Below are 5902 nucleotides of genomic sequence, written 5' to 3' on the forward strand. Positions count from 1 at the left end.
CTTATAACATGTATATCTCATGGATATTGTCAATGTAAAGTAATATAACAAGTGCAATATGCAAGTATGTAGGAATCAATGCACAGTTCACACAAGTGTTTGCTTCTTGAGGTGGAGAGAAATAGGTGAACTGACTCAACATAAAAGTAAAAGAATGGTCCTTCAAAGAGGAAAGCATCGATTGCTATATTTGTGCTAGAGCTTTGGTTTTGAAAACATGAAACAATTTTGTCAACGGTAGTAATAAAGCATATGTATCATGTAAATTATATCTTACAAGTTGCAAGCCTCATGCATAGTATACTAATAGTGCCCGCACCTTGTCCTAATTAGCTTGGATTACCAGGATTATCATCGCAATACACATGTTTTAACCAAGTGTCACAAAGGGGTACCTCTATGCCGCTCTGTACAAAGGTCTAAGGAGAAAGCTCGCATTTGGATTTCTCGCTTTTGATTATTCTCAACTTAGACATCCATACCGGGACAACATAGACAACAGATAATGGACTCCTCTTGAATGCATAAGCATGTAGCAACAATTAATGTTCTCATATGAGATTGAGGATATATGTCCAAAACTGAAACTTCCACCATGATTCATGGCTTTAGTTAGCGGCCCAATGTTCTTCTCTAACAATATGCATGCTCGAACCATTTAATTAGTGGTAAATCTCCCTTACTTCAGACAAGACGGACATGCATAGCAACTCACATGATATTCAACAAAGAGTAGTTGATGGCGTCCCCGAAACATGGTTATCGCACAACAAGCAACTTAATAAGAGATAAAGTGCATAAGTACATATTCAATACCACAATAGTTTTTAAGGCTATTTTGTCCCATGAGCTATATATTGCAAAGGCGAATGATGGAAATTTTAAAGATAGCACTCAAGCAATTTACTTTGGAATGGCGGAGAAATACCATGTAGTAGGTAGGTATGGTGGACACAAATGGCATAGTGGTTGGCTCAAGGATTTTGGATGCATGAGAAGTATTCCCTCTCGATACAAGGTTTAGGCTAGCAAGGTTATTTGAAACAAACACAAGGATGAACCGGTGCAGCAAAACTCACATAAAAGACATATTGTAAACATTATAAGACTCTACACCGTCTTCCTTGTTGTTCAAAACTCAATACTAGAAATTATCTAGACTTTAGAGAGACCAAATATGCAAACCAAATTTTAGCAAGCTCTATGTATTTCTTCATTAATAGGTGCAAAGTATATGATGCAAGAGCTTAAACATGAGCACAACAATTGCCAAGTATCAAATTATTCAAGACATTTTAGAATTACTACATGTAGCATTTCCCGATTCCAACCATATAACAATTTAACGAAGAAGATTCAACCTTCGCCATGAATACTATGAGTAAAGCCTAAGGACATATTTGTCCATATGCAACAGCGGAGCGTGTCTCTCTCCCACACAATGAATGCTAGGATCCATTTATTCAAACAAAAACAAAAACAAAAACAAACCGACGCTCCAAGCAAAGTACATAAGATGTGATGGAATAAAAATATAGTTTCGGGGGAGGAACCCGATAATGTTGTCGATGAAGAAGGGGATGCCTTGGGCATCCCCAAGCTTAAACGCTTGAGTCTTCTTAATATATGCAGGGGTGAACCACCGGGGCATCCCCAAGCTTAGAGCTTTCACTCTCCTTGATCATATTGCATCATTTCCCTCTCTTGATCCTTGAAAACTTCCTCCACACCAAACTCGAAACAACTCATTAGAGGGTTAGTGCACAATAAAAATTTATATGTTCAGAGGTGACATAATCATTCTTAACACTTCTGGACATTGCATAAAGCTACTGGACATTAATGGATCAAAGAAATTCATCCAACATAGCAAAAGAGGCAATGCGAAATAAAAGGCAGAATCTGTCAAAACAGAACAGTTCGTAAAGACGAATTTTAAAGTGGCACCAGACTTGCTCAAATGAAAATGCCCAAATTGAATGAAAGTTGCGTACATATCCGAGGATCACGCACGTAAATTGGCATATTTTTCTGAGCTACCTACAGAGAGGCAGGTCGAAATTCGTGACAGCAAAGAAATCTGTTCCTGCGCAGTAATCCAAATCTAGTATGAACCTTACTATCAAAGACTTTACTTGGCACAACAATGCATAAAACTAAGATAAGGAGAGGTTGCTACAGTAGTAAACAACTTCCAAGACTCAAATATAAAATAAAAGTACTGTAGTAAAAACATGGGTTGTCTCCCATAAGCGCTTTTCTTTAACGCCTTTCAGCTAGGCGCAGAAAGTGTGTATCAAGTGTTATCAAGAGATGGAATATCGACATTACCTTGGGCTTTACCCTTACCTTTCTTGTTCTTTTTCTTACTCTTTGATTTAGGGAATATATGTCTACCCCCCGGTGTAGAGGTGAATTTTAGGGTGCCTTCTCCCATATCTATGATTGTTCCCAATAGTTTCAGCAGGGATCTTCCGAGTGTGATTTGTCCTGTTCCTGCACATTCAATAACAAGATAATCAATGGATATTGTTCTCCCAAGAACGGTTGTATGCACACCCGCAGCTATTCCTTTAGGAATTATAACAGAGTTATCAATAAGAGTTATTCCTTCTCCCCCTTCAATGAATCCCCAAAGTTTCAAAGATTTATGAATACTCGTAGGCATTAGGCAAAATTCAGACATAATATCACAATTGGCATGAAGAGTTTGGTCACCGATAACAATTTTAATAGTAGGATCCCATAATGAAGGTTCGAGTTCACTAAAACTTGATCAAGACGGTTACGCACATATCTATAATTTTCATTCAAGCGAGATGCACTTGTCTCAAGAGTGTTTAATCTATTATAAATGCTAATAAGGGCTGAATCAAAGTTATTAGCTGAATCATGTGATGCAACCAACTTCTTTATGGCATTAAAAGCTTGATCCCCATTGCGATGAAGGAAATCTCCTCCCACTACAGCATCCAAGGCATATCTATAGCGAATCATAAGACCAAAATAAAAATTACTAAGGAGCAAACTTAGAGTCATTTGAGGTTCAACTTTACGGTAAGAATCAAAAATTCTAGACCAAGCATCTTTAAAACTCTCCTCATCCCCTTGTTTAAAAGTAAAGACTAATTCCTCAGGTGAAGAAGTAACAGGTGCAGAACTAGACATGGTAACAAAAGTAAAATGCAAGTAACTAATTTTTTGTGTGTTTTTGATATAGAGTGCAAGACAGTAAATAAAGTAAAGCTAGCAACTAATTTTTTTGTGTTTTGATATAATGCAGCAAACAAAGTAGTAAATAAAATAAAGCAAGACAAAAACAAAGTAAAGAGATTGGATTGTGGAGACTCCCCTTGCAGCGTGTCTTGATCTCCCCGGCAACGGCGCCAGAAATTTGCTTGATGCGTGTAGTTGACACGTCCGTTGGGAACCCCAAGAGGAAGGTGTGATGCGCACGGTAGCAAGTTTCCCTCGATAAGAAACCAAGGTTTAATCGAACCAGGTAGGAGTCAAGAAGCACGTTGAAGGTTGATGGCGGCGGGATGTAGTGCGGCGCAACACCGGGGATTCCGGCGCCAACGTGGAACCTGCACAACACAACCAAAGTACTTTGCCCCAACGAAACAGTGAGGTTGTCAATCTCACCGACTTGCTCGTAACAAAGGATTAGATGTATAGTGTGGATGATGATTGTTTGCAGAAAACGAGTAAAACAAGTATTGCAGCAGATTGTATTCGATGTAAAAGAATGGACCGGGGTCCACAGTTCACTAGAGGTGTCTCTCCCATAAGATAAATAGCATGTTGGGTGAACAAATTACGGTCGGGCAATTGACAAATAGAGAGGGCATGACCATGCACATACATGATATGATGAGTATTGTGAGATTTAATTGGGCATTACGACAAAGTACATAGACCGCTATCCGAGCATGCATCTATGCCTAAAAAGTCCACCTTCGGGTAATCATCCGAACCCCTTCCGGTATTAAGTTGTAAACAACGGACAATTGCATTAAGTATGGTGCGTAATGTAATCAATAACTACATCCTTAGACATAGCATCAATGTTTTATCCCTAGTGGCAACAGCACATCCACAACCTTAGAACTTTACGTCACTTGTCCCAGATTTAATGGAGGCATGAACCCACTATCGAGCATAAATACTCCCTCTTGGAGTTAAGAGCAAAAACTTGGCCGAGCCTCTACTAATAACGGAGAGCATGCAAGATCATAAACAACACATAGGTAATAGATTGATAATCAACATAACATAGTATTCTCTATCCATCGGATCCCGACAAACACAACATATAGCATTACGGATAGATGATCTTGATCATGTTAGGCAGCTCACAAGATCCGACAATGAAGCACATGAGGAGAAGACAACCATCTAGCTACTGCTATGGACCCATAGTCCAGGGGTGAACTACTCACTCATCACTCCGGAGACGACCATGGCGGTGAAGAGTCCTCCGGGAGATGATTCCCCTCTCCGGCAGGGTGCCGGAGGCGATCTCCTGAATCCCCGAGATGGGATTGGCGGCGGCGGCGTCTCGGTAAGGTTTTCCGTATCGTGGCTCTCGGTACTGGGGGTTTCGCGACGAAGGCTTTAAGTAGGCGGAAGGGCAACGCGGGGGGCCACACGAGGGCCCCACACACCAGGGCCGCGCGGCCAAGGGCCAGGCCGCGCCGCCCTGTAGTGTCGGCGCCTCGTGGCCCCACTTCCTTTCCCCCTCGGTCTTCTGGAAGCTTCGTGCAAAAATAGGACCCTGGGCGTTGATTTCGTCCAATTCCGAGAATATTTCCTTACTAGGATTTCTGAAACCAAAAACAGCAGAAAACGACAAGCGGCTCTTCGGCATCTCGTTAATAGGTTAGTGCCGGAAAATGCATAAATACGACATATAATGTATATAAAACATGTAGATATCATCAATAATGTGGCATGGAACATAAGAAATTATCGATACGTCGGAAACGTATCAGTCGCCTACAACATAGGCGGCGTTGTCATTTGCGTACCCCGATGTCGAGTATTTCGACGTCAAATTCCCCGACTCCGTCCAGGGGTGGCGCAAAAGGTGGCTCTATGTACACGAAGAAAGCTCCGACTCGGTGGAGTACAACATTGCTCCTTTCGATGGAGGTGCCAAGATTCTTCGCCGCCGATCCTGGGACGCTGAAGCCACCGAAGAAGAAAGAACAGCGACAGAGGCACTGATGTCTCGTATCCATCAGCTGCAAAACACCCGTGGAAAGGAATTGTCGGATATCCATATCACAGCCTACTTCCTTAGGATTAGAGTGCAGCCTTTACAAGCTCGCCAAAATCCCCTTTGGATGTATGCTGGTGAAGAAGATGTCGACAGGCTCTCCAAAGACCTTCCTGTGAAGGACTTGGAGAAATTGATCCGAAGAATTTCATCGTTCAGCAAGAAGGATACTATTCCATCCTCTTGCCGCGTCAAGCCATATAGTGGCACCAACGCCCTCCCCGAGGTAATTTTTCCCTCAACTACTATCTTGTCCTCTCGATTTTTAGTATTTGTCGACTACTATTTTGCTGGCGTCTTTTGCGTAACTTTTGTCGATATTCCTTGTTTTTGCAGAACCACCCATTTCAAGCTTCTCTTCCTCCTCTTCCTGAAGGTGGAGAAGTCGAAGAACGGACTGTTGTCACCGACGACAACCAGGGTACTTCTCGCCCTGAGAGTGAAGTCGCGGGTTCTCAGAAATCCGCGGCTTCCTCTGAAAAAGAAGTCGATTCTGAGGCTAGTGAATCGGCACACTCCCTTCCCTCTGCTGTTTCTCCAAGGAACAAGAGAAAAAGGAACGAAGTTGCCGATTCCGCGCATCTCCTGCCGAAGAAGTTGTTCCTACTGAAGAAAGGACAA

The sequence above is a fragment of the Lolium rigidum genome, chromosome 2 (assembly GCF_022539505.1).
Source record: "Lolium rigidum isolate FL_2022 chromosome 2, APGP_CSIRO_Lrig_0.1, whole genome shotgun sequence".
Taxonomy (NCBI): domain Eukaryota; kingdom Viridiplantae; phylum Streptophyta; class Magnoliopsida; order Poales; family Poaceae; genus Lolium; species Lolium rigidum.